Source organism: Oryctolagus cuniculus, chromosome 3 (genome assembly GCF_964237555.1).
Source record: "Oryctolagus cuniculus chromosome 3, mOryCun1.1, whole genome shotgun sequence".
NCBI classification, from domain to species: domain Eukaryota; kingdom Metazoa; phylum Chordata; class Mammalia; order Lagomorpha; family Leporidae; genus Oryctolagus; species Oryctolagus cuniculus.
In genome coordinates, this window is record NC_091434.1 from 75,982,689 (window position 1) to 76,005,625 (window position 22,937).

Here is a 22,937-nt window from a genome sequence, read left to right on the forward strand (position 1 = left end):
TCTCCAAATGGCCGCAATGGCTGGAGCTGAGTTGACCCAAAACCAGGAGCCAAGAGCTTCTTCCAGGTCTCCATGTGGGTGCAGGGGACCAAGGACTTGGGCCTTCTTCCACTGCTTTTCCAGACACATTAGCAGGAAGCTGGATCAGAAATAGAGCAGCTGAGACTCAAGCTGGCACCCATATGAGAAGCCAGTGCTGCAGGCTGGGGCTTTAGCCTGCTGTGCCACAGAACTAGGCCTGAAATGATTCTATTATAGGGTATCTAAAAGATTCCATTGAGAGACTATTGGAACTCATAGAAGAGTTTGGTAAAGTGGCAGGATATAAAATTAATATACAAAAGCCAACAGTCCCTGTATACACAGAAATGCCATGGCAGAGAAAGAACTTCTAAGATCAATCCCATTCACAATAGCTATGAAATATATTTAACCAAGGATGTCAAAGATCTCTACCATGAAAATTACAAATATTAAAGAAAGATATAGAAGACATTTAAAAATGGAAAAATCTTCCATTTTCACAGATTGGAGTCAATATCATCAAAAAGAAGTCCATACTACTGAAAGCAATTTACAGAACTAGTGCAATCCCAATCAATATACCAACAAAAATCTTATCAGATCTAGAAAAATAGGTGCTAAAATTCACATGGCAACACAAGAGATCCTGAATATTTAAAGCAGTCTTATACAATGAAAACAAATCCAGAGGCATCACAATACCAAATTTCAAGATATACTACAGAGCAGTTATAATCAAAACAGCCTGGTACTGGCACAAAAACAGACTTGTAGACCAATGGAACAGTGTAGAAACTCCAGAAATCAATCCATGCATATACAACCAACTTATTTTTGAGGAAAAAAAAGGAACTAAAATCAATCCCTGGAGCAAGGACTGTCTTCACAAACGATACTGGGAAAACTGGATCTCCACATGAAGAAGTATGAAACTATATCTCTTACCTTGCCACTTACACAAAAATCCAATCAAAATGAATCAAAGACCTAAATCTAGGACTCGATACCATCAATTTACTAGAGAACATTGGAGAAAATTTGTAAGATATTGGCATAAGCAATGACTTCTTGGAAAATACACCGGAAGCACAGGCAATCAAAATCAAAATTGACAAATGGGATTATAACAAGCTGAGAACCTTCTGCACTGTAAAAGAAGCACTCAGCAAAGTAAAGAGATAACCAACAGAATGGGAAAAATACATGCAAACTTCACAACTGATAAAGGATGACTATTCAGTACCTATATAGAGCTCAAGAGATTCAACAACGAAACAAACCATTTAAGGCCAGCGCCGCAGCTCACTAGGCTAATCCTCTGCCTCGCGGCGCCGGCACACCGGGTTCTAGGCCCGGTCAGGGCACCGGATTCTGTCCCGGTTGCCCCTCTTCCAGGCCAGCTCTCTGCTGTGGCCAGGGAGTGCAGTGGAGGATGCCCCAAGTACTTGGGCCCTGCACCCGCATGGGAGACCAGGATAAGTACTTGGCTCCTGCCATCGGATCAGCGCAGTGCGCCGGCCGCAGCGTGCTGGCCACAGCAGCCATTGGAGGGTGAACCAACAGCAAAGGAAGACCTTTCTCTCTGTCTCTCTCTCTCACTGTCCACTCTGCCTGTCAAAAAAAAAATTTTAGGAAATGGGTAAAACTTGAACAGGTATTTTTTTGAGAGAGGAAATGCAAATGACCTACAGACACTTGAAAAAATACTCAGGATCACTAGCCATCAGGGAAATTCAAATCAAAACCACAATGAGGTTTCATCTCACCCCAGTTAGAATGGTTCTCACATAAAAATCAAACAAATGCTGGTGAGGATGTGGGGGAAAAAGGTACCCTAATCTGCTGTTGGTGGGAATGTAAACTGGTCCAGCCATTGTGGAAGACAGTATGGAGATATCTCAGAAATCTGAATATAGACCTACCACATGATCCAGACATCTCACTCTTTGGAATTTACCCATACAAAAAGACATCAGCATATGAAAGAGTTATCCATACCTCCACGTTCATTGCAGCTCAATTCACAATAGCTAAGACATGGAATCAAGCCAGATGTCCCTCAACTGAAGACTTGATAAAGAAATTATGATAGATATACACTATGGAGTACTGTTCAGCTGTAAAAAAAAAAATACTGTCTTTTGCAACAAAATGGATCAAATTAGAAATCATTATAGTCAGGGAAATAAGCCAGTTCCCGAAACTCAGATATTATATGTTTTCTCTGATCCAAGGTAACTAATAGAGTATCTAAAATGTAATGTTTTGGAGTCAAATGGACATTCTGAGATTCAATAATTGTTTACAGCCCTTGTTTCTTCTGTTGAGGAACAGTGGTTTTTTCTCTTCATAATATTTGTTGAAGTCTTTACTTAGTGTAGGGTTAACCTTACAATCATTAAGTAAACTAAAATTGATCTTCATAAAAATTAAGAGTGAGAATGGGAGAGGGAGGAGTAAGAAATGTTAGGGGGCAGGCACCATGGCTCACTTGGTTAATCCTCCACCTGCAGTGCAGGCATCCCATATGGATGCTGGGTTCTAGTTCCAGTTGCTCCTCTTCCAGTCCAGCTCTGTGCTGTGGCCCAGGAAGGCAGTGGAGGATGGCCCTGGTGCTTGGGCAGCCTGCACCCACATGGGATACCAGGAGGAAGCACATGGCTCCTGGCTTCACATCAGCATGGCATGCTGGCCATAGTGGCCATTTGGGGAGTGAACCAACGCAAGGAAGACTTTCTCTCTGTCTCTCTCTCTCACTGTCTAACTCCACCTATGAAATTAAAAAAAAAAAAAGTGTTGGAATGTGGGTGGGAGGGAGGGTAGGGTGGGAAGTATCACTATGTTCCTAAACCTGTATATGTGAAATACATGAAACTTGTATAACACAAATAAAATTAAAAAAAAAAAAAAAAGATCCTCAACAGATCAAACCACTCAGTCCAAATATGGCTTCTAAATCTTTCTACTAGGAAAAAAAAACAGAAGAAAAGTTGGAATGGACCATGACAACCTGACCCTGTGTCTTCAGTTCAACCTATGCTACTTCCCAGAAGGCTTGTTTGCTTTGTCTTTTAATGTCATAAGTAGAACAGTATTTAACTCATTTATTTTCCTTTACTATTGGCAGTAGTTTTGTAAAAGAAGTAGAAATAAGAAATAATTTGGCCAGCGCCGTGGCTCACTTGGCTAATCCTCCACCTGTGGTGCTGGCACCTCGGGTTCTAGTCCCAGTTGCTCTTCTTCCAGTCCAGATCTCTGCTGTGGCCCGGTAGGGCAGTGGAGGATGGCCCAAATGCTTGGGTCCCTGCACCGGCATGGGAAACCAGGAAGAAGTATCTGGCTTCTGGCTTTGGATTGGCGCAGCGCTGGCCGTGGCGGCCATTAGGGGAGTGAACCAACGGAAGGAAGACCTTTCTCTCTGTCTCCCTCTCTCACTGTCTAACTCTGCCTGTCAAAAAAGAAAATTAAAAAATCAGAAAGGAAGTAGGAGGAAAGGTGGGAGCATGAGCAGCAGGGAGGGAAGTATCATATGCTCCTAAATCTATATGTCTATAGGAAATACATGAAATTTGCTCACCGTACATATATAAATAAATACAAAATAAAAAGTGGAGAAAATTAAAAGAAATAAAGAAAAACTTGATACTTTATCCCTTTTAGTATTTTTTTTATTCTACTTAATAACATTGGTTGAACTCTTTAATTAACACACAATTATTCTTAGGTGTTTAAATTTAACTGAAAAGTGATCTATGTTAAATTTAAGAATGGGAGTAAGAGAGGGAGGAGATGTACAATTTGGGAAATGCTCAAGCTGGCTTGCCACAAATGGTAGAGTTAGAAATGTGCCAGGGGATTCCAATTCAATCCCATCAAGGTGGCATGTACCAATATCATCTCACTTGTCAAAGATATCAATTTCAGTTCACAATTGATCATACTGATAGGTCTAAGAGTCCAAGGGATCACATAAACAAGACTAGTGTCTGAAAATACTAACCGATAGAACAAAAAAGGGAGAGAACCATCCAACATGGGAAGCGGGATACACAGCAGACTCATAGAATGGCAGATGTCCTAAACAGCACTCTGGCCTCATAATCAGCCCTTAAGGCATTCAGATCTGGCTGAAGAGCCCATGAGAGTATTTCAGGCATGGAAAGCCAAGACACTCTGGCAAAAAAACAAAAAACAATACAAAACAAAACAAAAAAACCTAAATGAAAGATCTCTGCGCGTGATATCCCAGTAGAAAGAATGAGCCATCAAAGAAGGAGGTACCTTTCTCTGAAGGAAGGAGTGAACTTCCACTTTGACTATGACCTTGTCTAAATAAGATAGGAGCTTACGAACTCAAAAGGCTTTCATAGCCTTGGCATCTCATGACAAGAGCCTAGGGAGATTACTGACGCCATAAACAAGAGTGTCAATTTGTTGGCCGGCACCGCAGCTCACTAGTGTGGGGAGCAATCCGGACTGGACTAAGTTACTGGAATTAAGACTTATTCTATACATCTGCTCTCCCACAATATGGCGCTGGGAGAGAAGTAAACAGCTTCCACACAGCTGCCTCCAGTTCAACCAATAAACTGTAGGACTTGCTCCTGATTGGAGAGCAGCGTACTCGGCGTGTGGGCAGCCGAGTTGGGATTGGCGGAGGAGGACTATAAAGGAGGAGAGAGACGGCATGCACCAGGAACATCTATGGGGAACATCTAAGGGGAACACCTGTGCAGCCCCCGAGAAGAGCTGGCCGGCGGTGTGCCGCTCCCCTGCGGAAGTGGGGAATGTGGCTAGGGGGAACTGCCCTTCCACGGAGGTGGAAGGGATAGTAGCCAACCCGGGAAGAACCAGCAGCAAACCCGGGGAAGGCCGAGCAGACGAAAGAACAGCGCAGGGTCCTGTGTCGTTCCTCCACGAAGAGGGGGAGCGACAACTAGGCTAATCCTCCGCCTTGCGGCGCCAGCACACCGGGTTCTAGTCCTGGTCGGGGCGCCGGATTCTGTCCCGGTTGCCCCTCTTCCAGGCCAGCTCTCTGCTGTGGCCAGGGAGTGCAGTGGAGGATGGCCCAAGTGCTTGGGCCCTGCACCCCATGGGAGACCAGGAGAAGCACCTGGCTCCTGCCTTCAGGTCAGTGCGGTGCGCAGGCCATGGCGGCCATTAGAGGGTGAACCAACGGCAAAGGAAGACCTTTCTCTCTGTCTCTCTCTCTCACTGTCCACTCTGCTTGTCAAAAAAAAAAAAAAAAAAAAAGAGTGTCAATTTGTTAAGTCAACAACAGGAGTCACTGTGCACTTACTCCTCATGTAGGATTTCTGTCAATGTGTTGTCCAATGTGAATTAATGCTATAACTAGTACTCAAACAGTATTTTACATATTATGTTATGTGGGTGCTAACTGTTGAAATCTTTACTTAATATATACTAAATTGATCTTCTGTATATAAAGAGAATTGAAAATGAATCTTGATGTGAATGGAATGGGAGAGGGAGCGGGAGTTGGGAGGGTTGCAGGTGGGAGGGAAGTTATAGGGGGGAAAGCTTGTAATTCATAAGCTTTACTTTGGAAATTTATATTTACTAAATAAAAGTTAAAAAAAGAAAATCTGAATACTCTAATGAAGAATGTATATGTAATTAATGGAATAATCTTGGAAATGGTCTTATGTTGGAAACACTGGAGCTACTAAAGATTATTAATTTCTTCAGCTGAAAGGCAGAGTGACAGGCAGACAGGGGTTTGGGAGGGACAGAGCAATAAATACCTTCTTTTCAGTGGCTCACTCCACAAATGCCTGCAACAGCCAAGGCTGGGCCTGGCTGAAGTCAGAAGTCAGGAACTCCATCTGGGTCTCCTACACGGGTGGGAGAAACCCAAGTCCTTTGGCTATTCATTGCCTTCCTCAGCATATTAGCAAGCAGTTGTGTGGAGACACAAGGTGACACTCTGTAGAAGATGCTGTTGTGGCAAATCATGGGTTAAACACTGGATGCCAGCCCTTATCTGTCTTAAGTTTAGTGTAATGTAACATACAGACATGATACCCAAGATTTTTAGATGTTGGGAAGGGGGGGTATATTTTTAAGTAAGTCTGAAGGTTGTTAATATTATATATTTTGGGCTGGCGCCGCAGCTCACTAGGCTAATCCTCCGCCTAGCGGCGCCGGCACACCGGGTTCTAGTCCTGGTCGGGGTGCCGGATTCTGTCCCAGTTGCCCCTCTTCCAGGTCAGCTCTCTGCTGTGGCCAGGGAGTGCAATGGAGGATGGCCCATGTGCTTGGGCCCTGCACCCCATGGGAGACCAGGAGAAGCACCTGGCTCCTGCCTTCAGGTCAGTGCGGTGCGCAGGCCATGGCGGCCATTGGAGGGTGAACCAACAGCAAAGGAAGACCTTTCTCTCTGTCTCTCTCTCTCTCTCTCTCACTGTCCACTCTGCCTGTCAAAAAATAAAAAAAAATATTATGTATTCTTCTCAGTCAGTGTCTATGTGCTTTGCTATAGTAATTGCTTGACAGGAATGGGCTTTAGTTAACTCTTGTCCATATTCTCCCAAACTTGTTTGACTGTAGGATATTTCCATGAAATATTCAATTTTCCATGAAATATTCAATTATATTTCTCAAAACTATGCTCATATTTTGAAAATTCTCTCCAGTTTTATATTTTGAAAGTCCTATTCTTTTTGCTCTTTAAGGCTCAAAGGTTTGTTTTCACAATACCACTACATTACATAATACTAAATTTACGGCCGACACCAAATGATTTCACTGCGGTAAACAAGAAAAAAAACAGAAAAATTAGCCCATGAAAAAGAATTTTGTTGTCTTTCATCCATTAATGAAGAAAAATACTTGTGAAGTCATTTTAAAAACCCCAGGGATTATTGTGCTGCTTCCATTCTTGGCTTATACACAGAGAAGGATGATTAACAATAACTATTAAAATGGTACACTTGGCTTACTATGTCCCAAATTCTACAGTGAAAAATGTTCTACCAACATCTTCCAATATCACAATATAAGAGTATTTGAAAATGTTTCCAGAAAAGTGAAAATAAAATCATGAGTTATTTTTGATGCAAAAAATTTCTGGTGCAAAATTATTTTAATAATATGTGGAAAATGCACATTATTGAAAAATTGCATGGATTTCAAAATTGATTTTGTATAGAAGTAAATTCATGTCTTTAATTCCATTCTGATATGAAATTTTTGAAGTACATTTGTATTGCCCAGGTGGATAACTGAATTTTGTGGATAAGGAAATTGAAACTCAGAAGTAACTGAACCAAATTTACACAGGAAGTAAAATGGTACATCTGTCTGATTGCAAAAGCCAATTATGCAGCCTATCAGTCATTACTCTGCACTGCCTAAAGAACCAATAGGTAGGACAGTCATAAGAACCTTTACCTCAGTAGACAGGTTTCTAGAAACAGGCAAGCTGGGGCTGACTGTGGCACCTGCAACACCCGCATCCCACAGGAATGCTGAGTGAAGGGCTGGTTGTTCTGCTTCGGACCCAGCGCCCTGTTAATGTGTCTGGGAATGGAGCAGAGGGTGGCCCTTGTGCTGGAGCCCTGCCACCCATGTGGGAGACCTGGACAGAGTTCCTGGCTACTGGCTCGCCTAACACAGTCCTGGACATTGTGGCCATTTGGGGAGTGAACTAATGGATGGAAGAGTCTCTCTCCTCTTTCTTTCTCTCTCATTGCCTTCCAAATAGATAAATCTTAAAAATCTTTAAAAAAGTAAACAAGGATGGCTGCCTGAATGAACCCTCACATAAAGGGTGTGTGTATACCATAGCACAGCCCCTGCATCAACGAACACTGTCGTGGCACATTGGCAATCACTCTTCCTCTTAGACTTCCAGTCACCGGCTCAGTTCTGCCTGCCTGGTTATGGAGATATTTCTATAAGGAAACTTCACCAGTTGCACATTATCAGCTCACCTTCACCTTAAGAAATATTAAGCACAGTAAAATGGGCATATTGATTCTCAGCATGTAATCACACACTCTTGTCTTCTTTGTAGCTGATGTAGCATTGTCAGTTACCATGCATTTTGGCTTCAGATTCTTCACCAGAAAACAATGTAAATGGGATAAAGTGTTTCCAGAACAGAATAAAATGTTGCTGAAAAATTTTGGCTTAAAAGAGTGGGGATTCATTGAACAAGAGTGTATGTATGAGAATGCTCAGAGATTAAATATATTACTGTATTTTGTTACAGAAATATTATTTCACATTTATATTATATACTAATATAACAATCAAGATTACATTAATTTATAATTAATTTAATATTTAATAATTAGTGTCTTTCAAAAATAGGATAATAGGCAGGCATTTGGCACACTGGCTAAGACACTGCTTTGGATGCTGGTATATCATATCAGTTCAAGTCCATGTGCTACTTTCAATTCCAGTTTTCTGCTGATAAACACCCTGAGAATCAGAAGGTGATAGCCCATGTAATTGCTTCCCTGCCACCTATCTGGGAGACCCAGGTTGAGTCCAGGCTCATAGCTTTGGCTGGTTCAGCTGCAGTTGTTTTGTTTTGGGTATTTAAGTAGTAAATCAGTGGATGAAAGATGTCTGCTTGTCTGAGTCTCTATGTCTTCCACACAAATAAATAAGTACATAAATAAATATTTTTTGTAAAAGAAATATAATACAGCTGTCTCTCAGTATCCACAGGGCATTGGTTCCCAGGGTCTCTCGTGGCTACCCACACCACAGATGCTGAAGTTCCTTATGTAATATGGCATAGTATTTGCATATAACTTGTGTACATCCTGCTTTATAATTTAAATCACCTCTAGTTATAATACCTAATTCAATGCAAAGTATATTTAATTAGTTGTTCTATTAAATTATGTATGGGATAATAGCAAGAAAAAGTCTAGATTTGTTCAGCACAGATGCAACTATTTTTCCCGAATATTTTCAATTCTCAGTTGGTTGAATCACAAATACAGGACCCATGGATCAGTAGCCCATAGATCCAGAAGGCTGACCATGGTATTAAAATGGAATAAAATGAAACAAAATGTGCAGTGTATGCGGATGAAGTTTCCTGTCAATGAGGGAGAGGCCAAGTGGAATTTGTACAATAAAAACTCTGCAGTACAATATTTTGTGTGGCTTGCACGAACCTTGTAACACTGAACAGTATTAACAGAGAAGAACGTGGAAGTGGCTGTCCTAGAATGTAATGAATAGCTGTTACTGTGAGGCTGGAACAGGCAACTTGACTATTCGATGCAATTATTCTTTTTTATTGTTGTTGTTGTTTTTGTTTTTGACAGGCAGAGTGGACAGTGAGAGAGACAGAGACAGAGACAGAGAGAAAGGTCTTCCTTTGCCGTTGGTTCACCCTCCAATGGCCGCTGCGGCCGGCGCGCTGTGGCTGGTGAACCGTGCTGATCAGAAGGCAGGAGCCAGGTACTTCTCCTGGTCTCCCATGGGGTGCAGAGCCCAAGGACTTGGGCCATCCTCCGCTGCACTCCCTGGCCACAGCAGAGAGCTGGCCTGGAAGAGGGGCAACCGGGACAGAATCCGGCGCCCCGACCGGGACTAGAACCTGGTGTGCCGGCGCCACAAGGTGGAGGATTAACCTAGTGAGCCGCGGCGCTGGCCTGCAATTATTCTTTTAATTATTCAGTCAGAAAAATCATTTGGGGCACATGTTATTCACCAGTCATTGTATTAGGCATAGATACAGAGACAAAGGAAAATCCTTGTCACCAAGAATTATAATTTAGGTAGTTAAGTAAAATACTACAGAGTGGTCAAAGAAGTGCTTGTAAGGATCACACCAAGAAGCCATCCTAGGAAGCACAGAACTGACCTGGGCTTCTCTCATTGGCCTTACTTGTGTGTTGTGTAGATCTCTGAAGACAGCAGATTATAATGGAGTCTCCAAGTTCAAATTCCCATTTGACACTTAGCTATAGGTGATTTCACTGGGCAGATGGGATGGCTGACTTGGGGCCCTTTACTTGGATGTCATATTTGGTAAAAAACCCAAAATGTAGGGGTAGGCATTTGGTGCAGTGGTTAAGATGCCACCTGAGATGCCTACATTCCATATAGGATTGCCTGGGTTCCGTCTAAATTCCTGCTGATGAGTATCCTTGGAGGCAGCAGTAACTTGGTCTCTGCTATCCACATGGGAGACCTGGATTGAGTTTCAGGCTCCTTGGCTTTGGCCTTGGTTCAGCCCTAGCTTTCGATGGCATTTAGGGAGTGTATCAGTGGTGGAAGATCTCTCTCTCTCCTCTCTCTCTCTCTGACTTTCAAATAAAATGAATAAATATAAATAATAAAACACTGTTTAAAGACTAAAATTGGAAAATTGAGTCTTATGAGAATATAAAAAGAGAATTTTGATTAAGCAAAACAATGATTTTTTTATGATTTTGGAAAGCCTTTCTCAGAATCTTTCTGCCTCAGTATGCTGACACCATCACAATAAGTATTACCTGGGTAACGATTGATGACACATATTGATTTTCCATGACTAGCCTAACCTAAGGATGGGAAAGAAAATGAAAATCTTTGTAAAGACATCCAGGAGTTCTGATTAGGAAATTACTTATTTCTTTTATTGAATATATTGTCATGTATCCACAACAGGCAACAACTGTATCAACATTTACTAGAAAAAAAAATCTGATTTGTCTTTTTGATCTAACAGTAAATTCATGTAAAGTGAATTTACCATTTCTATCCTACTATAAGCTCTATATTGAATTATGAAATATTAAATATATGACCTCAAAATAACATATGATCAATATTTTTTAACTGTAACATTAGTTACAACATCAGGTTCACAGGATACTACAGTTAGTTGGGAGGAGTAAATCCTGGTGTTCCATAGTACAATGAGTTGATATAATCCATAATAACCTATTATATATTTTATGAAAAATAGAAGATAGGAGCAGGAGCTCAAAGCTTGCAAACATAAAGTAATGTTGATGGTAGGGAAATACAAATGTTAATTACCCTGACTTCATCAGTACATTTGTCTACATTTATTGAACACTGTGCTCCAGGGATATGTACAATTATAACATTAATCAAAAATTCTTTCTAAATGTTAAAGGAAATGAAAATGCTGACTATTTTCATTTGATCAATATACACTGCATATGTATATTGAAGTATTACACTGTACCCCTCAAAATTATGCAATAAAAAACAATAAGGTCAAGAATTATGTGCAACTCCAAAATCCCTGTGTTGTTATTCATCAGAAGTCATTAGTTTGCACAATGCTTTTATACTTTCTTATAAAGCCCTCCTGAATTCAACTTTTCTTTCATCTTGTATTTAGTTCAACATATCCAGTATTTAAGCCAAACACATAGTGTTTCGTTATTGTGATTTTGCAGATGTAAATGTTTATTTTCCTACTAAAAATATCATACTCTGTGCCTTAGTTTCTTCCTAGGTAAACTGATGAATTTAGAGTGAATTATGTTTACAGACCAGTTCTGTAAACAGAACTTCTAGGATAACAGAAAATTAAAATATTTACAGATAGTAGATGAAAATTAAATGAGTATTTGCCAAAGGGGTATATATTAAATATTACTGAAAATATTTTTGAAAGATGGAAAAGTTTTCATGAAACTACTTTTGTTGGTAGCTTTTCTTGAAACTATGGCTTTTTATGAATGTGCGCATGAGTCAGGAGGAGAAATACAGAAATGTGTGTGTGTATGCATCACCCTTTTTTGTAGTATTCAAATATGTATTAAAGATGTTGTATTCAAAGAAGTATTTTGATCTAACTAAAGTGTCAGGGCACTTTAGAAATGAGTCACATCTCTAATATCTACCTTTTTTGTCAGGAATCTGAAATCAATCATGAAAGTAGATTCCTTGCTTATATGTAATGCTTAGAATTAGCACTACCATTTGTCAAGATCATCATAATCAAGAACTAAACACCTAAAAATTACACATTCAACAATTTTTGAGTTAAACTGTTTAGGTCATTGCAATAACAGACCTAAACAACTGGCTGAGAAATCAAATAATGTAAAGCTCAACCAGATTCATTGATAGCTGTGAAACATACAAACTTGATCATTAGCTTGCTGGTTGAGTACATTCCCTGATCCTTAATCTTTTTCTAAAAGGTAATAGGAAATATCATTACCTTGAATCAAATCTGAAAGGTAATAGGAAATATCATTACTTTAAATCAAATCCATTTCTATCCTACATTAAGCCCTACATTAAACTCTGAGATATAAAACATATTCTCAAAAATACCATCTGATCAATATATCTGAACTAAGGTGTTCTTCACTACACAGGTTAGTGTGATTTTGCATTTGCCTGGATTACCTTACCCATATAGTGCAATGGAACATAGTGAAATCAGATCAAAGCCTTCTTACTCTGGTGTTTCCATTTCTTGTAAATCCAAATCCTCCGTTTCCAAAAACATGAAATTATTTGGCTAGCTAGCATATTTCTGCTATATAAAAAGTTGTCTTATGTATATTATAGTGGAAGCTATCAACTATTTTTTGTTCTTAGTACATTTTCTAGGATGTAATAGGCTCATACAAACTAAATTCTAACAAACAACTTTTAGCAAAGAAATCACCATGAGTAAATAGACACTAACAACAAACTGTCAAACTATCTATAGTTAAGAATAAATCTATGCAATACACCACTTTTAGGAACTTAAGAAACACTTGATGATTTTGTCCCTGAGATAGGGGTCATTCACTCTTCACATAATCCATTTCCTGGTCCCTCTGATTTGTTGTTAGTGTGCCCTTGAGTGTCATCTATGTTTATGCTGGAAGTGCTGCCACTGAAGTGCTTTGCTCATGTTAATTAATAAAAACCAAATACTTCCCACTATCCTAACTCCTTTTGACAAATAAAGTACTGACACACCAAATTAATTTAACTTTAAATAATGTATTGGCTAGATATTAAATATTTTAACACATGGTTTAAATGTACAGACTTTATTTGCTACATTGCTAACACTAAATCAAATAGACTAAGGTTAATATTATGAAAATAAAATATCATGTGTCAAAAAAGATTTAAATGAGTAGTAAAGAGAAAATAGAGTCAAGGATATCATCTGAATTCTAATAAAAATACTAGCAAAGCTGTAACAGCTTTATGAAGATTTTTCCTCTCAAGAAATAGCTGGGAGAAAAAAAGGGATGATGGTGCTGTCTTTAAAGCATTTGATTTTATAATGAAAATGTTTTAACTTAAGAAACTGCCTAGAGTCATATGATGGTAATTGTGATTAGCATAGAGAATAACTACATTAAAATAACATTTTTTTCAAATAAAGAAAATTATTTCAAATAAATCAGAAATTATATGTGTACATTTATTTTTCTTATTCAGTTTTAACATGGATTAATATTAAGATAAACAATTTTCAGTTGTTGTGATGTGTCATTTTTATGGATTAGATTACAAAGGTAAAGAAATATTTGCATTCATGAAAGGTGATCTGGACATGAAACTTAAAGAATTTTTATCCTAATAAGTCAAAATAAGTATTTAATCTTCTTCACTATGCAATGCCTGCTCATACATCATAAGCTTTTCTTTTTGTGATTAAAATGATTGCTACACTTAAAATGTTTTATCATGTATTATCTTACTTTCTATATTACTAATCACTGCAAATAGAAAAAGAAAATAAAGCATTTTACAAAAGACATTGTTGTATATAGTAATCTGTATTAAAAACCTACAGTTAAATTGTAGAAACACTGGTACCAAAGGAAAAACAAATGCTCTTGCCTTGCCATCTCTCACCGAGCAGCCTTACATGGTTTTCATTTGCCTTGTTTCATCCTTCACTTGGACAGGAACCTCTTAACTGTTTTCTTTCATGCTTCTCTCTCTCTCCTTCTCTCTCTCTCCCGCCTCCCCTCCAGCACACACACACACATACACACACACACACTCTGTTTCTGTAGGATCTGCAGTAGAAGCTACCACAGTTGTCTCATTTTTATGAGACTTCCAATCACCTGCCAGTGGCTGATAGGAATTGCTGATTGAGAAAGGGTTTATATACTTTTCATCCGAAACATGTGAACCATTAAGCAAATTATAAAAAGCAGCAACAATATACTCTGGTTTTATTCAGAACCTTTCCCTTAGTGATTATTAAAGGGATGATATTTTTAGCCAAAGAAAGCAAAATGCATCTGCAGCAGCTGGTTTCCAAGGAAACAGAATAATTTAAAACCATGTGGAACTCTACTCTCTAATTTTCATCAATTCCCCTTCATTCCTCGAGGTAGCACTACTCAGAATTTATAATTTCCAAAAATTATAACTGCATCGACTTAGTCCCTCTAACACATTCAAGAGGTGAATATCTGGTCTTCTACATCTCCTTCAATTCCAATATAAATGGTAGATCAATTTAAACCACATTTTGTTTGAAATATCAAAGATAAAAAATTCATCAATAATTTGATACTTGGCAAAATGTCAGTATTAGGTAATGACTTTTTTTTGAAATGGACAAATAGCTCAAAATATACTATGCACCAGTATTTGCTTGGACCAACAAGACACTAAAGTATGTAAACATGTTATTAACTATATTTAGTGCATTTAGGAAATTTGATGTAATTATCCATGCATTTAGATAATCTTGACTCAGTAGTCAGTACTTTATTTCTTCCCCATATTTTTTAATTTTGCCAGAACTATTATGTTTGTGTTATTCTATTCAAAGACAATACCTATTCAACAAAAAATGTGAAAACAAGACCAAAAACATTTCAGAAATTTTATACTCATCTCCTACTAATTTATGCTTCATTAAAGATATTAAAAATATTTATGAACACATTATTTATATTACTGAAAGACTTTGATTATTGTATTCAACAGGTATTTATTGATTTCCAAAGTATCCAAGTCAGTAACAATATTTCTTTCAAATCCAATGTTAATGAGATTTTTCTACCTGTAAATGACCTATATTTATGAGTTAAACAACTACAGAATTAAATGATTTACAGTAAAATTATTTTCCATATGTCTTTATGACAAACTTGTCATTTATTCTACATGTTTAGGACTCTCCCGTATTTTCTCTAAGGGAAAATAAAAGGTGATGTTAGGAGAGGTAAGACACTAGTAAAGCAAAATCTTAACTTGAGAGCTGTTACAAGTGTTCTCTTGGGGGTATTACCAACAATATAAATGTTGTGATGGAATTCTTATCTAGATACAGTTGATTGATAAAATGCAACTGCTAATGAGGCTTGCTATCTTTCACAGCATTGTTTAATCTTTCTCAATAAGGTTTTTGAGCTTTTAAAATGAAAACAGCCCTGTACATGGTGATAAATAACAGTAGAAGGTTGATTATCACACAAGCTTAAAATTAACTGAATAAAATTATACAACTACTCAATATTATAACATTTATTAAGAGGAGTAAGTTAAACAGAAGGTGTACTTAAATACACACAAATATTCATTCTAAATTAGTGATTTAAAAAGTCTACAGTCTGCAAAATAATTATCCCAAGCCATTTACTGCATTGTAAATATTGAAAACACACAATGAACATTATATTTTATATACAGAGAAGGCTCCATATTCTCAGGACCTGTGGAATTTACTGAGCTTTTCTCATTCTCCCTTTGATTCTCAATACCACAAGCTTGAATAAAAACAAAAGCAAGACCAATGATGATTCATATTATCTGTTAATTCTGCTTTAATATCACTTGCTTACAATGCTATCGAGGCTGAGACTTGCGTTTGGTTTTGTTGGTTTTGTTTTGTTTTGTTTTAATCAGCCAAAGGTTCTGCAGAGAGAAAGAACAGCTCACTGCAAAGCTTCCCCAAGTAATGAAAGGGGCACACTTTCGGGAGATGTCTTCGGAATAATTTCCATATCATAAAATTTTTTCAATCAGAATGGAGAAGATTCTCTTTGAAAGAAAAGATCATTTCCTTTTCTTCCTTTTCCTTTTTCTTATTTATTTATTTTTTTGCTCTTACCTGTAAATATGGTTTCTGTACTTCGGCTCCGGCAGAACACACTGAAGAGAGTTCACTCCTCCCTCGTCTATCCATCAGGCAGCAGCCAACCAATAACAAAAGCCAGATCCTGGCATTCTCTGGCTCATGCTCCCTGCTTTGCTTCCATTCCCTGTTCCCTCCCACCCCCACTCTTTTAGAGGACAAATCCCTGCAGCTGGGCGAGAGGAAGGGAGTGGGGAAAAAAAAAGATGGAGAGGAAAGCAGAGATGAAAGATATTTCGAAGAATAGCTCCCAACTAAGGGACACGTGTGCAAGTGACCTCAGCTGAAGTAGAAGGGCTTGCTGTGAATCTAAGGAAAACGGCTAATAAATGCCTCAACCACCTGAAATCAAAGCAGTACACTCATACTAAAAACGCAAGCAAATTGTCTTTCCTCAGCTTCTACTGATTTTTCTCATTGAAAAAGAAATTAATTCTTCGTTGTATATTTTGATATGTAGACAGAGGAAGGAGACTGAACATCACAATCATATTATGCATATTCAGTTTGCAAAGAGATAAATTTTAAATTTTCAAGCACTTTAGATTTATTTCTTACATATTATCTGTGTTACTACCTCTGTAGTAGTTTTGATGCCCCCATTCAAAACCAGTTTCAGGACTGAATCAGCACAAAAATATATTTAATCCTGAATACTAGAATATTCAAGTATTCCAAAGTTATATGATTATATGGTTTGTATTACTTCAGATTCCTTAAATGCTAGCACCAATTTGTGAATAATGGTGCTTTTAATCATTAACAAGATTAAAAAGGAATCAGCCACTTGGCTGCCATGTCTCAAAGTGACTAATTGAATGCCAATTTTATTCTAATAACCTTGGGCAAAATCATCTCACTTCTGAACTAAAAAGTATAACACAAATAAGAGAACAATTGAGGAAAACATCAAATTAAAATTATTTAAAGCAACAAAGCAAATTCCTCTGTAGCTTCAAGGAGGTTAATTAAAAAAAAAAAAAACTATAATACAAACTCGGGTTCCTTATGGTGAAAATGCAATTAATTGAGCTTCCTCTAGTGAAGGTGGTCAGAGAAAAGTTTCCTTAGGGAGATGTAAATTAAACAATGCAGGTTATTTTCACCATAGAGGCACATACTGTCTACTTGAGGTATTTATAGAATTTGCTACTTAATTTCTTAAAGTAGTACTGTGTCCCATAAGAATAAGAATGAAGGAAGAAAAGAAGAAAAAGGTGGCAACTACTATGCCAGTCACTACACTAGCATGAAGGCAAATTTTGATAGTCCAGAAATAGCCTTCAGAAAGTGCCTAGAGGTGTCAATATTGTTAGGAGAGGAGTAGCTGGTGACCTAACTTGAAACTGACTACAGTCAGAAATGCGCTGATTTTTACTTGGTTTTTCGCATTATTTGAAATAGCTTTGGGAGACTCTGTTAGAGATTATGAAATTAAGATCTTTTAGACCCCATATGCTATACACTCTATTAGCAAAAATGCTGTCAAAGATACTACTCCTATTGTTAACAACAGCTGGAAGAATCCCTAGGAAGGGTGTATTTTTTGAAGTGGGGAGTGGGAGCCATCTGCATCAGAATCACTGGGGGAAGAGGTGGGAGTGTGGGCCAGAAGGAGGTGGAATGGAAAGTATCGCTATGCTCCTAAAACTGCATATTGAAATACATGAAATTTGCTCACCTTATATAAAAACAAAACAAAAAACTAATAAAAGTGCTGGAAACAAATGGAAAAAAAAATGCAGATCCCTGAGCCTCATTTAACAAATCAGCATTTAAATAGTTTGTGGCTGAAATTTTAGCAAGCTCTCCCAAGTAATTTTTATGCCAACTATGTTGTAGACAGAGACTCATAGACAAGTGTTTCCTGGGCATAGACTTAAACTAGATTTCTTCTGGTTTGATGATGTTGCCATTATTTCAAGCAGAGGAAGAAAAAGACAGTTGGGGTCGCAAGATAAGCACTTGATATGATTTGAAGGTTTGGGGTATGCAAATTGCAAATTTCAGTGGTCACTTGAGCTCATGAGTCAGTCTGGCCAATTGCTCTAATTTGAAAATTGACAGCATCTAGAGTACAGTTAAAGCAAGGAGAGTGGATGAGTGCCCTAAGAGGTTAAAATTAAAAATATATATATAATAAATCCATACAAACTTTGGGCAAGATACCTAAATAGATATTTCTCCAAAGAAAACTGAGAAGCCAAAACCAGGAGCCTGGCATTCCATCTGAGCCTGTGGGTGGCAGGGGCCCAAGAAGGTAGGCCATCTTTTGCTGCTTTTCTAGGCACATTAGCAGGGAGCTGGATCAGAAGTGGCATAGCCAAGACTCAAATTGGTGCTCATTTGGGATGTGGGTGTTGCTTAACCTGCTGCCCCACAACGCCGGTCCCAAAAGAGAACTCTTGAACAGTGTTGGTGGGAATGTAGATTGGTATAATCACCATGGAAAAAAATGTTGAGATTGCTACAGAAACTAAAAATAGAACTACCATAGAACCCAGCAATCCCTTTTCTAATCCTATATCCAAAGGAAATAAAATCACTATCTTTTAAAGATATCAGTTCCATGTTCAGTGCAACTTTGTTCACAGTAATGAAGATAGGGTAACAACCTAAGTGTCTGAGGCTGGACGAATGAGGAAATAAAGTGGTACATTTATACAATGGTGTCGCTCCCCCTCTTCGTGGAGGAGCAACACAGGACCCTGCGCTGTTCTTTCTGTCTGCTCGGCCCTCCCCGGGTTTGCTGCTGGTTCTTCCCGGGTTGGCTACTATCCCTTCCACCTCCGTGGAAGGGCAGTTCCCCCTGGCCACATTCCCCACTTCCGCAGGGGAGCGGCACACCGCCGGCCGGCTTTCTCGGGGGCTGCACGGGTTCCCTTAGATGTTCCCCATAGATGTTCCCCATAGATGTTTCCGGTGCATGCCGTCTCTCTCCTCCTTTATAGTCCTCCTCCGCCAATCCTAACTCAGCTGCCCACACGCCGAGTACGCTGCTCTCCAATCAGGAGCAAGTCCTACAGTTTATTAGCTGAACTGGAGGCAGCTGTGCGGAAGCTGTTTACTTCTCTCCCAGCGCCATATTGTGGGAGAGCAGATGCATAGAATAAGTCTTAATTTCAGTAACTTAGTCCAGTCCGGATTGCTCCCCACAAATGGGATATTATTTAGTCACAAAAAAGAGTGAGATGCTATCATTTGCCAAGATAGATGGGTCTGGAGGACATGTTAAGTAAAATAAATCAGACATAGAAGGAAAAATATTGCATGATCTCACTTACATGAATCTAACAAAAAAAATCAAACATATAGATAAAGAATAACAGAATGGTCACCAGGAGTTAGAATGGAGGAGATGTAGATAAGCATAAACAAAATAGCAGAGAAATATGATGTATCTGCCTAGAGATCTAGTACAACATGAGGACAACAGGGAACAAAATTGTGCAGTATATAAATTCATGCTAATGATATATTTTAGCTGCTCTTGCAACAGAAAGAAGAGGTGGTGAGCTGTGATGTGAAGGACACGTTAATTGGCCGCACATTTTACTGTGTTAGCTTTTCATTGTTGGAAAGAAAACACTCAAGAGGAACCTACTTAGGATGGAAGGGTCATTTGGGCTCACAGTTTGCAGGATCATAGTTCAATACTGTGCAGCTGCATTGGTCTGGGATCTAGTGAAAACTGACAATAGCAGAGCATGTGTGAAAAAACAATCACATGGCAAGCCCGTGATTGGCTGGTTTTCCGTGTGATCATGCCCCCGTCATCATTTGGCCTCACCAGATGCCTCACTAATATTAGACTGTGAACCCCCAAAACTGTCAGCCAAAACAAACTTCCTTCCCAAGAAGCTCTTCGCAAGTATCTTAAAAGCCACAAAAAGCTGACCAACACATTGCCTACATTCTGAACGTCATATTGTACACCATGAGTATACTTAATAAATAGATATCTTTATCAGAATTTAAATTCAGACTGATGGGTTCCACCCATATCTACTGAAACAGAATCTCTTTAATGGTATTTTGTGGGTCTCCTTTTAAATAAATTTATCAGCTAACTTTCCTTGTACACTGAAGCTTGAGAATCATCAGTCTATGAAGAAGAGGAGGAAATTGAGAACAAAAGTGTGGGAATTTATGTACCTTTAAAGAACACACAAAATAACAAACATAAAGTAGAATGAAAACTCTCTGCTGGAACAGTTAGCAAAGTGGAAGCCAGGAGACTGTGGTTAACAAATCTCAGCAGAGTAGAGAATCCAGGGAAGGTTTCTTATCAAGGGGTGTGATGAGTGTTAGTGCCTTGGCTATTCAGAATGCAGCTCAGTGACAGAACTAGAGTATATCTGGGAGCTGGTTCCAGTGCAGAATCTGGCCCCACCTCCATACACTGAATGACAAATTGAAGATGAACAAGATGTCCATGTGAGTCAAATGCATGTTTCAGTTTTAAAAGCATCTTTGGGATGGGCGCTGTGGCTCACTTGGTTAATCCTCCGCCTGCAGTGCTGGCATCCCATATGGGCGCCGGTTCTAGTCCGGGCTGCTCCTCTTCCAGTCCAGCTCTCTGTTGTGGCATGGGAGGGCAGTGGAGGATGGCCCAAGTGCTTGGGCCCTGCACCCACATGGGAGACCAGGAGGAAGCACCTGGCTCCTGGCTTCGGATTGGCATAGCTCTGGCGGAAGCAGCCATTTTTTGGGGTGAACCAACGGAAGGAAAACCTTTCTCTCTGTCTCTCTGTCTCTCACTGTCTAACTCTATCTGTCAAATAAATAAATAAAATTAAAAAAAAAAAAGAAGTACCTTTGTCACCCATTGAATTGGATTTTCAGTTCTTCGTGATGTGAAATGAGCAGTTTCAGTGGAGTTCTTGGGATACTGCATGTGAACTGCAGTGGTTGTAAAAATCAAGTGAAGATAAAGAATGGAGGCAAGGACAGGGCCTTACATATACACAGAACAAGGTTCTTCTAACACATTGATCACCAAGTCCATTCTTGAACTTCCATTCAAAGAACTGAATAAGAAGAGAAGCAGAAAGTGAGACTTGTGGCTGTAGATCTGGACCTCAGACGTCTCATCTGAGAGATGTGCTATGACAGGAACAGCAGAGACTGATGCTGATAGTGGGAGATGCTTTCCTATGGCGTGGTGGCAGTTGGATCCTGGATGACCATGGGAACGCATATTGCCATGTTTGCCAGAAACAAGAGTGACAGACCTGAGAGTATACCTCACTGACTAAAAATCTTTCATGACAAGATACTAAATAAAAATAATAAAAATATCTTTTCAGGTCTAGTACCATGATTAAATAATAATAATCTGGAAAACAAAAACTGCCCAAAATTAAAATAATTGCCAATTTTTAAAGAAATCTGAAATTAGTGGGTTGTAAGTATGAGGGATTTCATGTTTGTTGTGTATTTTACTGGATGAAGTTTTCTCTGTTAGAAAGCAAGAGGTAAAGTTTTAGGATAATAGAACTGACCACTGAAGAAATAGATGAGGCTTGATACAAACCAAATGGTTAAATAAAGATTCTTTTTTGTGCCTAATTGGCCAAAGAAAGTATCTTAACAAAAACCCATATTTAAATTTTAACTGAAAAGTGATCCCTGTTAGGAATTTGGAAAGCATTATGCTGAGTGAAATAAGCCAATCCCAAAGGGACAAATACCATATGTTCTCCCTGATAGGTGACAACTAACTGAGCACCAAAAAGGAAACCTGTTAAAGTGAAATGAACACTTGATCAGCCCTTGCCCTGACTGTTGATGAACAACTTAATATGTTATCCCTCTTAGTATTTTTTGTTTATTTGTTCTACTTAATACTTTTGGTTGAATACTGTAATCAATACACAGTTATTCTTAAGTGCTGAAACTTAACTGAAAAGTGATTGCTTTTAAATATAAAAGTGGGAATAAGAGAGGGAAGAGATGTGCAATTCGGGACATGCTCAAGCTGTCTTACCTCAAACGGTAGAGTTAGAAACATACCAGGGGATTCGAATTCAATCCCATCGAGGTGGCATGTACCAATGCCATCTCACTAGTCCCAGTGATCAATTTCAGTTCACAATTGATCATAATGATAGGACTAAGAACCAAAGGGATCACATAAACAAGACTAGTGTCTGCAAATACCAGCTGATAGAATAAAAAAGGGAGAAAACGATCCAACATGGGAAGTGAGATACACAGCAGACCCATAGAATGGCAGATGTCCTAAACAGCACTCTGGCCTCAGAATCAGCCCTTAAGGCATGCGGATCCGGCTGAAAAGCCCATGAGAGTATTTCAGGCATGGAAAGCCAAGACACTCTGGGGGAAAAAAAAAAACCTAAATGAAAGATCTCTGCGAGTGAGATCCCAGTGGAAAGAACGGGTCATCAAAGAAGGAGGTACCTTTCTCTGAAGGGAGGAGAGAACTTCCACTTTGACCATGGCCTTGTCTAAATATAATCAGAGTTAGTGAACTCAGGGGGCTTCCATAGCCTTGGCAGCTCATGACAAGAGCCTAGGGTGATTACTGAGGCCATAAACAAGAGTGTCAATTTGTTAAGTCAACAACAGGAGTCACTGTGCACTTCCTCCTCATGTAGGATCTCTGTCCTTAGTGTGCTGTACATTGTGATTTAATGCTATAACTAGTACTCAAACAGTATTTTTCACTTTATGTTTCTGTGTGGGAGCAAACTTTTGAAATCTTTACTTAATATATGCTAAACTGATCTTCTGTATATAAAGAGAATTGAAAATGAATCTTGATGTGAATGGAAGGGGAGAGGGAGTGGGAAAGGGGAGGGTTGCATGTGGG

General features: G+C 38.9%; 1 protein-coding gene across 2 annotated transcripts in view; it reads right to left on the bottom strand.

Moving 5' to 3' along the window:
* The window catches only part of CSRNP3 (cysteine and serine rich nuclear protein 3), a 236,277-nt gene extending 219,960 nt beyond the window's left edge, over nt 1–16,317 (bottom strand). The window contains exon 1 of one of the 2 annotated variants that reach the window (XM_051848553.2): nt 16,079–16,317. The gene's annotated coding sequence lies outside the window, so the exon portion shown is untranslated. The remainder of the gene's footprint in view (nt 1–16,078) is intronic. The other variant, XM_008258688.4, reaches the window with a different exon arrangement.
* Nucleotides 16,318–22,937: the final 6,620 nt, after the last annotated feature.